Below are 18,890 nucleotides of genomic sequence, written 5' to 3'. Positions count from 1 at the left end.
TCAATTTTGCATGGTTTTAACTTTATATAAAATGGAAACATATTGTATATAGTTTTCTGTGACTTATCCTTTTTGCTCAGCATTGTTTCTGGGGTTCACCTATTTTGCTACATGTAGGAGCAATTCATTTATTTTCATTGTTATATAACATTTCATTGTTTAAGGTATCACAGTTCATGTATCAGTTTTCCTGTTGAGCTTTTGGGCTGTTTGCAGTTTTTTGCTGTTGGAAGCAATGCTGCTATGGATATTCTTGTCCCCATCTCCTGTTTATGAGAGTTTCTCTAGGATATACATGTAAATACTAGATAATTCCACATTGTTCTACAAAGTGATTTTTAAATCAATTTTGTAGTTTCACCAATCTATGAGACAGGTATATTTTCATCATTTTTTTTTCCTGGAAAATTCAGGCTATTGAAGATTTATAATAGATTAGAATCTAGAAAGCATAGATTTCTACAAACAGTATATCTATGGCTGGTAAAATACATATTGTATAAAAGTTGCATTAAGAGTTGTGTTCATATACGTACATGTATCTTCACTCTTCGTAGAATGACATGCAGTGATATGATGGAGAAAAGGCACCTGCAGTTACCATCAAAGTACAAAATCTAGACAAAAGAGTGGGATTAGCAAGGATTTATTTGAGATCGTAGGTGTCTGTAAACTATAGTTCCAAACACTGTGATGCCATCTGTTTTGGGATATAATGATATGTAGGCCTTTGATGGTTTTCCCTGGGAATGCACTTCTTAACCTTTGGAGTGGTTCTCACTGTGTCTAAGGCCGTGTTTTAAATCTATTGACATAATAGATGCCTTTCTTATGCTTTTAATATGAGCATAAGGGTTTCATTTTTATGGCTTCAAAGAAAACACAAATGGGTACAGCTTCACAATAGAATTCTACAGAAGGCAGCTTATGCTTGTTCTAATCTACTATTCAAAAGCAGCTTGTTTAATGAATTGTTTAGCTTCTTAGGAAGAAAACCACAAAGTAGACATTCTGAATACATAAATGTTTCACATAATTTGGAGGGTTTTGCATTCACAAGCAAGAATACAATTCAAGAAAAGCTGGGCTTTTTTTTTTGTTAAACAATTTTATACTAAAGATTTATTAGAAAGCTGCAAATAAAAAGCAAATGGAAAGCTATGTGATTTCATTTCCTTTTAATCATAAAATACTTTTTTTCTGTAATATTTATCTACTAAAATGCAAAAGGTAGTATCTTTTTCAATTCTTAAATCACCTCCAATTTTAGGTACAATTAACATACAAATTTTTAATCACTAATAAAGGCAATTAATTAATGACCTAAAAGTTAGCTAGTAAATAATCATTTTTTTAGTAAAAGTGGAACATTGCAAACGCAATTAAAATTATCTTAGGCATTTTTTTTTCTCCCTCAGTTAACACATTGTTTAGAAATGCTTGGAGGTTTTATATATTCTTTTTAAAAAATTAAATAGCTTTTGGGGTAAAAGTGGTTTTTGGTTACATGGATGAATTACATAGCGGTGAATTCTGAGATTTTAGAGCACCAGTCACTCAAGTAGTGTACCTTGTACCCAATGTGTAGATTTTTATTCCATACCCACGTCCTACCCTACCCTTTCTGAATCTCCAAAGTTTATTCTATCATTCTGTATGCCTTTGCATACTCATAGTGTAGCTCCCACTTCTAAGTGAGAACATACAGTATTTGGTTTTTCATTCCTGAATTACTTCACTTAGAATGATGGTCCCCAGCTCCATCCAACTTGCTGCAAAGGACATTATTTCATTCCTTTTTATGGCTGAATAGTATTCCATGGTGTGTGTGTGTATATCTATCTATCTATCTATCTATCTATCTATCTATCTATCTATCTATATATATCACATTTTCTTTATCCACTTGCTTGTCAGTGGGCACTTAGGTTGACTTCATATCTTTGCAACTGAATTTGACTGCAGTAAATATATGTGTGTATGTGTCTTTTTCATGTGATGATTTCTGTCCATTGGGTAGATGTCCAGTCGTCATATTTGCTGGATTGATTGGTGGATCTACTTTCAGTTCTTTAAGGAATCTCCATACTGGTTTTCCTAGAGGTTGTACTAATTTACATTCCCACCAGAAGTATATCAGCATTCCCCTTTCACCACATCCATGCCAACATCTATTGTTTTTGATTTTTTAATAATGGCCATTCTTACAGGAACAAGGTAGTATTCCATTGTGGTTTTAATTTGCATTTCCTTGATGATTAGTGATGTGACCACTTTTCCATGTTTTTCCCATTTGTATACCTTCTTTTGAGAACTGTCTGTTTATTTCCTTTGCTCACTTTTTAATAGAATTGTTTGCTTTTTTTCTTGCTGATTTATTTTAGTTTCTTGTAGATTCTGGATACCATTCTTTTGTCAGATGGACAGTTTGCAAATATTTTCTCCCATTCTGTGGGATGTCTGTTTACTCTTATGATTATTTCTTTTGCTGTGGAGAAGCTTTTGAATTTAATCAGGTTCCATTTATTTTTGTTTTTGTTATGTTTGCTTTTTGGGTCTTAGTCATAAATTCTTTGCCTAGGCCAATGTCCAGAAGAGTTTTTCCTAGGGTTTCTTCTAGAATTTCTATTGTTTGAAGTCTTAGATTTAAGACTTTAATCCATCATGAGTTGATTTTTGTACAAGGTGAGAGATAGGCATCCAGTTTCATTTTTCTACAGGTGGCCATCTAACTTTCCCACCATTTATTAAACAGGGTATCCTTTCTCCAATTTATGTTACATGCTTTGTCAAAGATCAGTTAGTTGTAAGTGATTTTTATTTGTAGGTTCTCTATTCTGTTCCATTGGTCTATGTGCCTACTTTTATAGCAGCACCATACGGTTTTGGTTACTATAGCCTTGTAGTATAATTTGAAGTTGGGTGTACGTTGCTTCCAGATTTATTTATTTTTTTGCCTAGGATTGCCTTGGGTATTGAGCTTCTTTATAGTTCTATATGAATTTTAGGATTTTTTCCTAATTCCTTGAAAAATGATGTTGGTATTTTGATAGGAATTGCATTGTATCTGTAGATTGTTTTTGGCAATATGGTCATTTTCATGATATTTTCCAACCCATGAGCATGGGAGGTACTTCTGTTTGTTTGGTTTGTTTTTCATCTATGCTTTCTTTCAGCAGTGTTTTGTAGTTCTTGTTGAGATCTTTCACCTCCTTGGTTAAGTGTATTTCTAGGTATTTTATTTTATTTTTTGTAGCTATTGTAAAAAGGATTAAATTCGTGATTTGACTCTCAGTTTGATTGTTTTTGGCCTATAGCAGTGCTACTGGTTTGTGTATGTTGATTTTGTAACCTCAGACTTTACTTAATTTGTTGATTAAATCTAGGAGTCTTTTGGAGTACTATTTAGCTTTTTCTAGGTATACATTTATATCATTGGTAAACAGAGATTGTTTTACTTTATCTTTTCCAGTTTGGATGCCCTTTATTTCTTTCTCTTGCCTGATAGTTCTGCCTAGGATTTCTGGTACTATATTGAGTAGAAGTGGTAAAAGAGGGCATCCTTGCCTTGTTTCTGTTCTTAGGTGGAATGCTTTCAACTTTTCTCCATTCAGTGTGATGTTTGCGGTAAGTTAGTTACATATGGTGTTTATTATTTTGAGGTATGTTCCTTCTATGCCTAGTTTTTTGAGGGATTTTATCATAAAGAGATGCTGGATTTTTTTCAGATGCTCTTTCTACATCTATTGAGATCATATAGTTTTTGTTTCTAATTCTGTTTATGTGATATATCACCTTTATTGACTTGTGTATGTTAAACCATCCCTGCATCCTTGTAATGAAACCCACTTGATTATAGTGTATATTCTTTTTGATGTCCTTTTGGATTTGGTTAGTTAGTACTTTGTTGAGGATTTTTGCATCATTTTTATCAGGGATATTGGTCTGTAGTGTTCTTTTTTTGTTATGTCGTTTCCTGGTTTTGGTATCAGAATGATACTGGCTTCATAGGATAATTAGGGAGGATTTCCTGTTTCTCAGTATTTTGAAATAGTTTTAGTAGGCTTGGTACCAATTCTTCTTTGAATGTCTGGTAAAATTCAGCCGTGAATCTGGCCCTGGGCTTGTTATTGTTTGCGATTTTTAAAATTACTGATTCAGTCTTACTGGTTGTAATTGGTCTGTGTAGAACAGGTGTCCCCAAACTATGCCCCCGGGCCGCATGCGGCCCCCTGAGGCCATTTATCTGGCCCCCACGCACTTCAGGAAGGGGCACCTCTTTCATTGGTGGTCAGTGAGAGGAGCACAGTATGTGGCGGCTCTCCAACGGTCTGAGTGACAGTGAACTGGCCCCCTGTGTAAAAAGTTTGGGGATGCCTGGTGTAGAATTTCTACTTCCTGATTTACTCTAGGAGAGTTGTATGGTTCTAGGAATTTATCTGTTTTCTCTGGGCTTTTTAGTTTGTGTGCATACAGGTATTTATAGTAATCTTGAATGATCTTTGTATTTCTATGGTGTCAGTTGTAGTGTCCCTACTTTCATTTCTAATTGAGCTTATTTGAATCTTCTCTCTTCTTCTCTTGGTTAATCTCACTAATGGTCTGTCAACTTTGTTTATCTTTTCAAAGAACCAGCCTTTTGTTTCATTGATTTTTTTTTTTTGGTGTTGTTTTTCTGGTTTCCGTTTCATTCAGTTCTGCTCTGATCTTTGTTATTTATTTTCTTCTGCTAGCTTTAGATTTGTTTTGTTCTTATTTCTCCAGTTCTTTGAGGTATAATATTACATTGTCAATTTGTGATCTCTCAGACTTTTTGATGTACAAAATTAGTGCTATAAACATTCCTCTTAGCACTACTTTTGCTCTGTTACAAAGATTTTGGTAACTCGTGTCACTATTATCATTCATTTTAAATAGTTTTTAAATTTCTATCTTGATTTCATTGTTAACCTAAAAATAATTCAGGAGCAGATTGTTTAATTTCCATGTATTTTTGTAGTTTTGGGGGTTTCTTTTGGAGTTGATTTCTTTTTTCCTTCACTGTGGTCTGAGAAGCTATTGGATATGATTCCTATTTTTAAAAATTTATTGAGATTTGTTTTGTGGCCTACCATGTGGTCTGTCTTAGAGAATGTTCCATGTGCTGATGAGAAGAGTGTGTATTCTGCAGTTTTTGGTAGAATATCGTGTACATATATCTTAGGTTCCTTTGTTCTAGAGTGTAGTTTAAGTCGAGTCTTTGTTGACTTGCTGTCTTGATCTGTCTAGTGCTGTCAGTGGAGTGTTGAATTCCTTCACTGTTATTATGTTGCTATCTATCTCATTTCTCAGGTCTAGTAGTAATTGTTTTATAAGTCTGGAAGCTCCAGTGTTAGGTGCACAAAATTTAGGATTGTAATTTCTTCTTGTTCCATTGATTCTTTTATCATTATATAGTGGCCTTTTTTGACTTTGTTTCTTTTTTTACTGTTGTTGCTTTAAAGTCTGTTTTATCTGATATGAGATTAACTACTGCTCACTTTGGTTTCCATTTGCATGCAATGCATTTCTCTACCCCTTTACTTTGAGTTTATATGAATCCTTATGTGTTAGGTGAGTCTCTTGAAGACAGTAGATATTTGGTTCATGATTTTTTAATATCAATTCTGCCCATCTGTATCTTTTAAGTGGAGAATTTAGGCCACTTACATTCAGCCCTAGTATTGAGATGTGAGATACTGTTCCATTCATCATGTTAATTATTACTTAAGTAATTTATTTTTTTCATTGTATAATTATTTTATAGGCCTAGTAAGTATTATGCTTTCAGGAGGTTCTATTTTGGTGCATATTAAGCTTTTGTTTCAAGATTTAGAACCTCTTTTAGCATTTCTTATAGAGATAGTCTTCAAATTCCTTCAACATTTGTTTGTCTGAAAATGCTTTTATTTCTTCTTCATTTATGAAACTTAGCTTTGCTGGATACAAATTCTTAACTGACAGTTCTTCTGTTTAAGGAGGCTAAAATTAAAACCCCAAATCCCTTTTTGCTCGTAAGGTTTCTGCTGAGAAGTCTACTGTTAGTCTGATAGGATTTCCTTTATAGGTTCCCAGATGCTTTTGTCTTACAGCTCTTAAAATTCTTTCCTTCATGTTTACTTTAGATAGCCTGATGACTATACACCCTGATGCTGACCTTTTTGCAATAAGTCTCCCAGGAGTGTTTTGAACTTCTTGTATTTGGAATCTAAATATCTAGTAAGACCTGGGAAGTTTTTCTCAATTATTTCTTCAAATAAATTTTCCAAAGTTTTTGCATTTTCTTCTCACTCATGAACACCAGCTGTTCTTAGGTTTGGCTGTTTTACATATCCCAGACTTGGATTGTGTTTTACATAATCTTAGAAGCTTTGTTCATTTCTTTTAATTATTTTTTGCTTCATTTTTGTCTGATTAGGTTAATTTGAAAGCCTTGTCTTCAAGCTCTGAAATACTTCCTTGTAATTGTTCTAGTGTCGTGTTGAAATTTTCCACTGCATTTTGTAATTTCCTAAGCATGTCTTTCATTTCTAGAAATTCTGATTGGTTTTTCTTTACCATCTTTCTCTTTATACTTTTTTCTATTCTTATCCTGAATTGTTTTTTACATTTCTTTATGCTAGTTTTCACCTTTCTCTGATGTCTTTCTGAGTAACTAGTTAACATTTTGAATTCTTTATTTGTCATTTCAAAGATTTCATCTTGATCTGGATCCATTGCTGGATGGCTAGGGTGTTCTCTTGCATGTTTTATAGAGCCTTGTTTTGTCATAATATCAGAATTATTTTTCTGGTTGTTTCTCATTTAGGTAGAATATTTCTTCTAATTATTCTTGAGTTTATTTTTGATTTGATTGTGTTTTTTAAATTTTATTTTTTCCATCTTAATGGTGTGCCTTTAATGTTTATAGTTTACAGTAGTGTAATTAGGCTCTTCATGCTTTCAGGAGTGAAGCCTCTTTGTGAGTTCCTTGATTACAGAGAGTGATAGCTTTCTCACACGCTGATTGTAGCATTGTGCTCAGTGTTTGAGCAAGTTCACTGTGTCCTATAGGGTTGGAATGGCAGAGGTCTCTTGAAGCTTATCTTATTCCCCTATGGTGTGTACTTTATTTTTTTCTGGAATTTTGTTTACTATGTTGAATAGTTCATGGTTCAGGCCAGTAGGGGAAGATCCCATGGTATAAACTGGCTGTGGCTAAAGTAGGTGAGTAAATGTAATATCCAATGGTGGACAGAGGTTCCAGCCTTGACAAATGTGGCTGGGGATGTTCTCAGTGAAATGCATTGAGGTCTTATCAGACAGAGGGGCCAGAGCCACTTCAAATCTCCTGCCAGGTCAGCAGGAAAGCTGTCCACTTCCCAGACACAATCCTGACCCAGTGGTCCAGATGTTTGGATTAGGCAGGTAGCTCTTTTAATCTGCAGGAATATTGATGTTCCCAATAGAGAGGAATCTGGATTCTACCTCTCTTTGAAACCTGGACCTGGAGGACGTTCTTCCTGTGGGAATGCAAACCACCCTGAAGTTTTCCAGAAAGGCTGGTTACAGGTGTACTCCTGCTGAATTCCTGTGGGAAAAACCTCAGTTGTGTCTGCAGTGGTGGATAACAGGGAAAAGAAATCTCTGTCTTTAAGATCCTTTATGAGCACTAGGGCTACCTGAGTGTAGAGGTAGAGCTACAGACTTTCCCTGCTGAGCCCAACACTGCAACTGTGCCTCTGTTGATATAAACTTGCCACTTGCAGAAAGGTCTGGAACTCAAGACCTGCCACCTGACTTCTTTTGTCCCATGGGGTATTTCCTTGATGTGGTGCATTTCCTCTTTCCCTAGGAGTAGGAATTCCTGAGAACCATCTAAGAATGCTGTTGCACCTTTGAGTCTACCTGCCAGTGGGGCTGCCACACTCTTGACTAGTGCTGGGGAAAGTCTGCAATGAATCAAATGTGACCTGTCCTCAAGTCTCCCAGCAGTGGGTACCAGCACCAGTTCTGCTGGGAGTGGCGAGGGAGTGACAGATTCTGTGAGGTTCCTTGGTTGTCAGTAGCCTTAATGAACAAAAGCCAGTTTTGGTAGTAATGAACTGATCCTAATAATTACTGGACTGATTGGACAGGCTCAGGACCTCCTGATTAGCCAAGGTATTGCAGATTATGTTGATTGCTTCAGTCATGTGCAAGTTAACTCCTTTTTGGGCACAATGTTTACTTGGAGATGCTGTAATGGACTGCGTCAGGTAGCCTCTAGCCAGGAGGTGATGCTTGCAGAAGAGCACCAGCTGCAGTAGCAGTGGTAGGATTTGTGCTTGCCTTATGTAACCCAGGGGAGGTACTCTGGTTTCTCAGTCAATGTATGGGACCATAAGTGACTCCCTGAAGTGTCTGTTTTTTGTGTTAAGCTACCAGGGTGGGTGGCAGGGGTGGGAGCCAGGGGATGGAGGGAGACAAAGCCAGCTGGGGGCTGGGTCAGGAAAGTCCTTGCCCTGACTTTCTGTGTGTGGGGCAAGCAACAACCCCTCTGGATTTCAAGGGGTAGGTCTCTGGTTACCAGGGAGATGGTCTCATGTTCCAGAGGGGAGCCTAGCTGACTCTTCTGCACAGAAGTGTTCACACAAGGAGTAGGGAGTAGCAGGCAGCAGTAGGCCCACCCAGCTGCTGTGCACTTGGCAACATAGATCTCAAAGCCACAATTTTTCTGCTAGCAGTAAAAAGCTAAATTCTAGGCCATCTAAGCTCAGAACACAACAGCGTCTTTCAAGCCACATTGCTCCCAGGTTGTCCGCACAGCTGTTATACCCAACTCCTGCACTTGTGGCTGCAGCACACTTTCCACTTGCCCCCAACCCCCTCCTGGTTCTGGCCAGGGGAGTTCCCCACTTGACAATATATCACACAATTCATTTGCAAGCTTTTTTCAACCTGCGACCGCTGCCTGACTTAACTGGCAGATTTCCGTGAGGTCCCCTGTGAGACAAAATAAGCAATGGCCTCCCTGTTCTGCTTAGAGACTGGGAACATACGCAAGCTTCTTTCCACTGCTGCTTCTGCTTTTGTATTCTTTTCCTTAAATCAGTTCCAGCTCTGTGTATGTTTAAGGGTTTGCCCTGTGGCTTGGATTCCCAGGAGAACCAAAGGCCTTCTATATTCTAATGAATGAACCCTCAGGAGGTTCCCCAGAGAATCCTTTAAATAGGTGGGCCTACAGATTTAGCACATGGGACAAAGTGATTAAATGGAAAAGGAAATCTGATATCTTTTTCTGATACAGTATTTCTGTTGATAGTTTTAAATCATTATAACCCTGAAATGTCACAGTTCACAGTGGTTTTAGCCTTGAATTAAATTGTTTCCAAGGTCAAAGTTCACTGTGTGCCTCAGGTCATCCAACTTATATTTGGTAAGCCTAGTCACTGTGGATGCCAGACTCAAATAGATATCGAATATATTCTAAATAAATTCTGTGGAAATGGTAAAGCAAGCAAATAAAAACACATAAAATGAACAAACAGCAACAAAAAAAATCTCACGAACACCACCATCAAACATAATTATACAAACTAAATAAACCCAAGTGAGGAAGCACCCTAAAAATACCTCTGATAGGAATGAAGAAAAGCCTCTGAATTCTGTTAAGTGTAGTTCTGCTATGGCTTGTCTCTAAGGGCAGATCACAACTGGTCTGTGTTCCTCAGGAGACCTCAAGAATTTTACTTCATTTCTTCTGTCACCCACTCTGTCCCTCTCATATCAGTGTCATGGGAGAGGATGCAAAGGATTTGTAGAGCAATAAAACAGATGGCTGGATGGAAGTGAAAATGAAATTTGTTTAGTTTGTGATATGCTTTTGTTCTGTGTCCCTTCCCAAATCTCACCTTGGGTTGTAATCCCCATAATTCCTATATGTCAAGGGCAGGACCCTCTGATATCTTGTGGAGTAATTGGATCATGGAAGTGGTTTCCCTTATGCTATTCTCATGATAATGAGTGGGTCTCCTGAGAACTGATGGTTTTTGTTTTTGTTTTTGATTTTTTTTTTTTTTGAGACGGAGTTTCGCTCTTGTTACCCAGGCTGGAGTGCAATGGCGCGATATCGGCTTACCGCAACCTCCGCCTCCTGGGTTCAGGAAATTCTCCTGCCTCAGCGTCCTGAGTAGCTGGGGTGCCACCATGCCCAGCTAATTTTTCGTATTTTTAGTAGAGATGGGGTTTCACCATGTTGACCAGGATGGTCTCAATCTCTTGGCCTCGTGATCCACCCGCCTCGGCCTCCCAAAGTGCTGGGATTACAGGCTTGAGCCACTGCGCCCGGCTTGAACTGATGGTTTTATGTGTCTGGCATTTCTCGTTTGGACTTCTCCTTCCTGCTGCCCAGTATATAAGGTGCCTTGCTTCCACTTTTCCGTCTGCCATGATTGTAAGTTTCATGAGGCCTCCCCAGCCATGATGCACTATGAGTCAATTAAACGTCTTTCTTTTATAAATTACCCAGCCCCAGGTGTTCCTTCATAGCAATATGAGAACTAACTAATACAGCTGGGTTTTAAGATGATGTTAGCCAGCTTAAAATTTCTGTGCTTTTCATAAAAGTTTTCTAAATTTATTAATTCTTATAGTCTTTGAGTGCCTTATGTTACAAAATATATAAAAATTGGTTAGAACAGGGCTCTAGATAAGAGGGAATGTGGCATATGTATCTTCTAAGTCCTGCTGTGTATGGAAAAGAGTAACCCATTTACTATATCAGGAGACTAAGGTGCAGGTGTGTGTGAAGTCTAGGGAGGCTAGCAAGGCACACAGAGACTAGTTATGAAGTAACTTTAAAGATTTTGTTGCTTATCCCATGGGAATTGGGTAAATTAAAAAAAAATTTAAAGCAGATATATTATCAAAAATATTTTAAAACAGATATTATATAATTTACTTTTTAAAAAAATAGTTGTATTTGTTGCTGTGGCAGCTTTTAAAAAACATGTCATTTTAGATTTGAATGAGAAGAGACTGAAGGTGGGGAGACTGAATTAAAGAAAAAAGCCATTTATCAGCAAAGGATTTAAGTGTCAAACAAGGACAGTGCACATAAAGAAGTAAATTGAAGATGAGTTACTGAAAGCATTTTTCTCAACTTTGATGAGACATTTATAATTTTTTTGTGAGTAATCTATTTGGAAAATATTTCTGGGAATGCATGAGAACTGCCTTTTTAATAAAATTATGTACAGATTGTTTCCCCTTCTTTTAAAGATAACAATTTAAGCAGCATTGGTCTAGAGGAAATCCAGTGTTTTTAGTTTCAGCAGAGGCCAGAGTTTGCTCAGTAAGCTAGTTCTGGCTACGATACTAACTGGCTTTGCGACCTAAAGCTCTCTGGGTCTTACCCAAAGTAGAAAATGAATAGTTAATTAATTTAATCTGTTTTCTATTCAACTAAATGTCAAGCTTAGTGGTTTCTAATTTAGGTAACTTACAGCTAAAGGGACCAGAAAGGAGTAAGGTGAGGTATCATCAAAGAACTGAGCTTTCCATAGGACACTGTAATATACATGCTTCTTGCAAAAGGTTACTTGGGAATGCGAGGCCAGTATTACCAGTTCTTTTGTACTTTATAAAGAACATGAATATTTAGTTTTTTTTTTTTTTTAAGTGGGAAAAAAAAGAAACATGAGCTGAATTTAGTTAGCCATCAGTTTGAAATCTGAGATTTGAAGTCCCTATTATTTATAACATTTTATGAATTTGTGAGCAGAGAAGGTGGTGCTGTTAATGTAGGGACAGAGGATTATAAATATGGCAATGACTGTGCCCATTATTGTGTACTATAACTTGTTAATGGTGTTTTAAAGAGTGAGCTTAAGCTTCTCAATCTATGTAAAGATGACTATAGAGATATTATTCTCCTTTACAACTTTTTACTGGAACTACTCTTTCAAAGATCACTTTTGACCTTCTACTTGCAAAAGCATTAATCTATCTTGGTCTTACTGCTACAGTTTTGATAAACATGTCATACTATCTATCAACTTATCCTAACTGATTTTTCTTACATCTTTGGCTTAACTGGCACACTTTGCTTTCAACTTTGCTTCTTTTCTTTCTTTCCTCCTACTTCTCTTCCTAGTTGTTATTGATTTCCTATTGTCTAAGTTAAGCATTTTTAAAAAATGTTCTCCTTGGCCACCATTTTAGACTATGTTTTAATATGGATTATGCATTTTTTCTATTTTCTTAATTTTAACTACTAATTTAAATGATACATGATGTTAAAATTTTTAACTTAAGCTCTTGTTTTTAGATTAAAACTCACGTCTAGAAACTGCCAGATGTGTATGTTTTCTTGGATGTCCCAGTGATATCTTAGATTCAAAACAGTAAAGCCTGAAGCCATTCTCTCTCTTTTACCTCTCTCTTCACCTACATTCTCCAAAAGAAGACTTTTTTGGGTGGCTAATTTGTTTTTTACATTTAAAAAATTTTAACTGAGGTATTAGCAAATATAATACAGGCTGTAGTAAAAGAATGAGAACTAGAAATAGTGCAAAACTGCCCAGTTTTCTGTTAAATTATTTCTTTATTGCCATAGTATTTAATAATTTTGTGTATATTCTAGCAAATTGGGATTGTTTGATGACAACTCTTCAGATATTTTTATTTGGGAGGTGGGGAAACTGCAAGTAGAAAGATCAAGGTGATATTAAGGTTGTGACTTTCAAAATCTGGTGGTACAAGAGCAAATAAGGTAAATTTCTGAATTCTTTATCTCTTTCTTTTGTATACTGACTACTAACTCTGGAGGAATCAGTGCATAGCATTCAGCTGAAAAGAGAAAATATAGCATAGAGTAAATAAATGAAAAGTTTCTTACCATGGGGTAGGGATGTGCCAGGAGAAAAAATAAGAAGGAAGGCCGGAAGAGTGCAGTGGCAAGACACATGTAAGATTTTCCTGCTCCACATTAGAATGTGAGAGTGGAGTTGGACATTGAATATGTGAAGAAAAAAGTTGATTGCTAAGAGGAGACTCCTGTTCTTGTTCCACATAAGAATTCTGCAAGATGAGGTGTCAGCCTTGCCCCAGCATGGGTTTTATTTATTTGCTCATTTATTCACAACATATTTACTAAATAGCTTCCTCACTGAAGCTAAAAATGTGCTGGGACCTGCTTGACATGTTGCAGGACTATCCTGTACAAGTACAAGTGCAGTGAGGGAGGAAAGAGGGTAGTAGGAAATCAGTAGAAGGAATGGCAGTGGGAGGCCAGATCATGTAGTTCTGGGTGACTCCAGGTTGGGGGATCCTGAAGATTAAACAGTTGGAGTACTTTCTAATAGCAAATTATTAATATGTAATTTCTAGAGAACTAAAGATTAAGCTTTTTTAGGTTCATGGGGAATCCACTTCTACACTTAGGATATTTTAAGTCACAGTACTGAATCTGGCTATAACTCTAACATTGGAAGCTACTGTTGGATTTAGAGCATAGGAATAATATAATCAATCCACATTTTAAAGGGCTCATTATGTAGAAAAAAACCAAAAAACAAAACTAGGGAACAAGCAAAAGCAAGAAAACCAATTAGAAGGTACTGCAATATACTGCAATAATTGTGTTGAGAAGTGGTGAGGTATTGAATTAGGGTGGTAACTATGAAGACAGCAAGAGGCGTACAGATATTGTATATGGTGTTTTTTTTTTTTTTTTTGTTTGTTTTTGAGACGGAGTTTCACTATTGTTACCCAGGCTGGAGTGCAATGGCGCGATCTCACCGCAACCTCCGCCTCCTGGGTTCAGGCAATTCTCCTGTCTCAGCCTCCTGAGTAGCTGGGATTACAGGCATGCACCACCATGCCCAGCTAACTTTTTGTATTTTTAGTAGAGACGGGGTTTCACCATGTTGACCAGGATGGTCTCGATTTCTCGACCTTGTGATCCACCCGCCTCGGCCTCCCCAAGTGCTGGGATTACAGGCTTGAGCCACCGCACCCAGCTGATATTGTATATGTTTTAATGTTCAACCTGACAGGTAAGTTGTAGGTGAGTGCTGAGAGTGAAAGAATTGTCACATTCTTCTTCTTCTTCTTCTTCTTCTTTTTTTTTTTTTTTAAGCAAATGGAAGGATGGAATTCTTATTTACTAAGACGCTGAAGTCTGTCGAAAACACAAGTTCAGGAGGAAATATCAACAATTAGATTTTAGGCATTTTGAACTTGAGGTGCCTGTTAGAAATCCAACGGGAGAGAAGTAGGCAATAGAATAAGTGAATTGGAGCATGAGTAGAGAGGGTTAGACTTGAGATAAGAATTTAGGAGTCAGAATACCAATGATATATAAAGATATAAGGCTGAATGAGCTTGTCTAGGGAATAGACTAGATAGAGAGACAGAAAAAAAAAATCAAAAGACTGAACTATGGGGCATGCCAATAGTTGGTGGTTAGGGAGATGAGGAGAAATCAACTAGGAAGATTGAAAAGTGAGGTCAAGGACATACCAAGAGAACTGAGGAATGTTTGCCCCCAAAACCACTTGAGGAAAGATTTTCAAAAAGGTAGGACTAATTAGTTGGCTAAATGGTATTGAGAATTCAAAGCACATGAAGATTTAGAATTGATTACTGGATTTTGCAAAGTAGGTGATTGGTGACCTTAACAATTGAATTGGAATGTGTTTGAGAATATTTGCATAAGTAAAAATTATAAAACTTAGGTATCATAAAGGAGAATTAAGAGTTAGATGAAATGTCTTTAGTTTTTCCTTATTGGAAACTAATCCTATTGTGGTGAAAACCTTCATTTAAAAAAATTAGTGACATATTGAACTTTGGATATAGGATTAAATAAAATGAAATTAAATGCCTGTTTGAAAATAAAAGCTCAATTTATCAATGATTTCAAACTTTGATTTATTCTGTTATGAAAACTCTAAAACAGCAGAAAATAAAACTATTAAGAGCAATGTTAGTAAAACCTTATCTTGTAAAAGATAATTGAAGAATTTCAAAGGAATTTCTAAAACTTAGCATATATAACATTTATTCAAAAAGTGTATTATAGATCTTTTTGGATATTGTGATATCTTCCATTAGTCTATTTGTGCCAGTGTGATACTGTTTTATGGATATTATAGCTCTGTGATAAGTCTTGATATGTTGGAGGAAGCCTTTGACTTCATTCTTCTTCAAGATTGTCGTGGCCATTCTTGACCCTTTACATTTACATACAGAGTTTAGAATCAACTTGTTTCCACAAAAGGGAAAAAAAAAGGGATTTTTATTGTACTTCATTAAGTCAACAGATCAGTGTGTTGGCAAAATCACATCTTTATAATATTGTGTTTTCTAACTTATGAATATGTTATATTCTCATTGTATTCTTTAATTTACCAAATAATATTTAATAGATTTCTTTGTAGAGATCTTGCACGTCTTTTGTTTGTCTTCTTCTTGGGTATTTGGTGAGTTTTTTGATACTATCATAAATGATATTTTAAAAATTTCATTTTCTAATTGCTATGTTTATTCTATATAAAAATGCAGGAATTTAAAAATATTGGCCTTATACTCAGCAACCTTGCCAAATTTATGTACTCTAGTGGTTTATTTGTTGATTCTTTTGGATTCTGAACCTCGGTAATCATGTAGACAGTTTATTTCTTCCTTTCCAATCTTTCAATATTGTATTTTTTTTCTTGTTTTATTACATTGGCTAGAATTTCTAGAACTGTCCTTAGAAATAGCAATAATGAAAATCCTTACCTCATTGCAAGTTTCAGAATGAAAGCTTTCAACCTTTTCTAGTACATACAATGTTTGTTGTAGGTTTTTCTTAGGTGCCCTTTATCTGATTAAGGAAGTTCTCCTAAATATCTAATTTACTAAGAATTTTTATTATGAATGGATGTTGAATTTTATCAAAAGTTTTTTCCTGTGTGTACCAAGGTGATTATATATAAGAAATATATAAATATATATATTTCATTTTATTAAGTTAATGTGATGAATTTGATTAATTGATTATCAAATGTCAGGTCTACCTTATATTTTTGCCAGACTTGGTTTGATAAAATTATCTTTAGAATTTTTGCATCTATGTTCAAGAGTAAATTTGTTTTGTAACTTTCTTGTGTTGCATAGTGGAGCAAGGATGATGAGGGACTATTGAAGGGAATGATTAAAATAATGGACCATAGGATATAAGCTCTGTAAGGACATAATTTTTGTTTTATACAGTTGATACTCATTTAGATTTACTCTCTAGGTGAAGAAGATAAGCAAAAATAAATAGATTTGTAGAGCGAGTAATATAACTTTTTTCTATGTAAAATATTAGATCACTAATCAGCAATGTAGCTTCTTTGATAGTTTTTCTTTGGTCTACCAAACACTTAATTGTTAATGTTTAGTGAAGTCAATTTATCTTTGGTTCTAGTAGAGAGCTGCTTAGCCACATGATGCTTTGCTTATGAAAAGGAAGCAATAATTCTAATTATTTGCAATTAGAATCTGATTCAGAATTGCACCATTCAGAAGCAGTCCTATTTTTAAAGACATTTAAACATCTCACTGGGCTAATTTCAGAGAGTAAAATTGCAAGGGAAAACTGCAAAAGGAGGATGGTTCATGGTTTTGGCTGGCTCTAGCATGTGTTCAGTATTTTGTAAAGATCATTAATGTTGGAGTGAGTTGAACCCATCACCAGGACAAGAAACAAACATACTGTTTCATGTGGAGAGCATCCTAGAATACTGGACCTCAGGCCTAGGCCTAATGTTTTCCCCCTTGAAAGAGAGACAGAAAACTGAAGGGAGTAGGGGAACTTCCCTCCCCACTCTGGTCTGTCAGTCTGCAACTTCTTTTGCATGTATTCAGTTGTATCCAGATACTATATTTTTCTTGGTGTTAAATAATATTGACAAACATTCATTTGAAAAATGGTGAATTATTAAATTCTGGGATATAGCATAAAATAAAATGCCTGTTTGAAAATAAGTGTTCAATCTATAAATAATTTTAAAGTTTGATTTTGTCCACTTTTGTCAACATCTAAAAATAGTGAACTTAGTAGCCGCTGACAAATGCAATGTGAATAAAACTGCTTCCATAAAAAGCATATTAAGTAGCATTAATATATCAAATAAAATTTTTGTTTCTAACATTTAAACTTCATTTAGTGACTATTTTTTAACTAGATCTCTAAGTTTTTCAATGCTGGATTTATGTTGGAAAATAAGTTTAATTTTTAAATTTTTTATTATTTTTTATATATTTTTTAAATTTTATTGCATTTTAGGTTTTGGGGTACATGTGAAGAACAGTATTTTTTATTTTACAAACTCTTTAAGAAAATATTAAAGGTTAGGTGAACATTTCATTTGAGAATTCTATTGTTTTCAGTCAAAAGCTCTTTCAGAAATTATAGAATTAGGAGGCGTAAATGTAGTTTTATTTAAAAATGGCAAGAGTAGCACTAGAATAAAGAATGAGTTAAAGTATAAACTTAGTTTATTTCTTAGGTGTCTGACTTATGACTTTTTTAAATAAATATTCATCATGAATTACAGAGTGAATAACATAGAACGAAAAGCTCATACTAATATTTCATCAAGTTATTTGGAAATGGTGTTTGAAAATAGTATATCAATATTTGAATTGATTAAGTAGAGAAGTAAAAAATTTAAATACTTTAACTTTGTATTTTGGAAAGTATTTTAGAGTTCTTAGTACTAAAAATTATCTCAACATATTTCTAGAATTATTTTATGTATGGAGCAGATAGATAATGTGGTTGAGTTAGCCCAGGAACAACTCATGTAAAAGTCTGAAAAACAAAAGGGAGTTATTTATTGTCTGCTATTAAATCATAGTCAGTGGACATGGGTTGGAAATGGAGTGCCATGAAGGCTTATCTGAAAATAGGGAGAAAAGATTAATGTAGTAGAATCGTGTATTCCTGTCAATTTTAATAGCATTCTGTCATATTCTAATTTCAGCAGCATCACACATTTGCAAGATCTGCTGAGTACATATCAGTATTCAGCATGAATTCTGAACACATGATTTTTCTCTAAAGAACAAAATGATACATTTTTTTTTTTTTTTTGAGGAGGAGTTTCACTCTTGTTACCCAGGCTGGAGTGCAATGGCGCGATCTCGGCTCACTGCAACCTCCGCCTCCTGGGTTCAAGCAATTCTCCTGCCTCAGCCTCCTGAGTAGTTGGGATTACAGGCATGTGCCACCATGCCAAGCTCATTTTTTGTATTTTTAGTAGAGATGAGGTTTCACCATGTTGACCAGGATGGTCTTGATCTCTTGACCTCGTGATCCACCCGCCTTGGCCTCCCAAAGTGCTGGGATTACAGGCTTGAGCCACCGCGCCCAGCCCATGATACATTTTATTTAATTGTTCAAATGCTAGAGTATATATTTAATTCACTGACAAAAGATTTTCAGAAGCACATCTTTTCAAGAAATAATAGAGGAAGAATTTGGAATATCACATTGTCATATGTATGATCAACCATCTAAATTCTGTCATTAGCATCCATTGGTTCATCTTAGTCCTACTTAGAATTTCTATGAACAGACACTTTTCAAAAGAAGACAGTTATGCAGCCAACAAACATGAAAAAAAGCTCATCATCACCGGTCATTAGAGAAATACAAATCAAAACTGCTTTGAGATACCACCTCACGCCAGTTAGAATGGCGATCATTAAAAAATCTGGAGACAACAGATGCTGGAGAGGATGTGAAGAAATAGGAACACTTTTACACTGTTGCTGGGAGTGTAAATTAATTCAACCATTGTGAAAGACAGTGTGGCGATTCCTTTAGGATCTAGAACTAGAAATACCATTTGATCCAGCAATCCCATTACTGA

At 35.6% G+C, this 18,890-nt stretch overlaps 1 protein-coding gene across 1 annotated transcript in view; it reads left to right on the top strand.

Annotated features, from left to right (window-relative positions):
- The window catches only part of ADAMTS20 (ADAM metallopeptidase with thrombospondin type 1 motif 20), a 200,746-nt gene that overhangs the window by 20,825 nt on the left and 161,031 nt on the right, over window positions 1–18,890 (top strand). The gene's annotated exons all lie outside the window — the stretch shown is intronic.

This window comes from Saimiri boliviensis, chromosome 7 (genome assembly GCF_048565385.1).
Source record: "Saimiri boliviensis isolate mSaiBol1 chromosome 7, mSaiBol1.pri, whole genome shotgun sequence".
NCBI classification, from domain to species: domain Eukaryota; kingdom Metazoa; phylum Chordata; class Mammalia; order Primates; family Cebidae; genus Saimiri; species Saimiri boliviensis.
The sequence above is the reverse complement of the archived record's forward strand: the minus strand, read 5'-3'. Positions and strand labels throughout refer to the sequence as shown.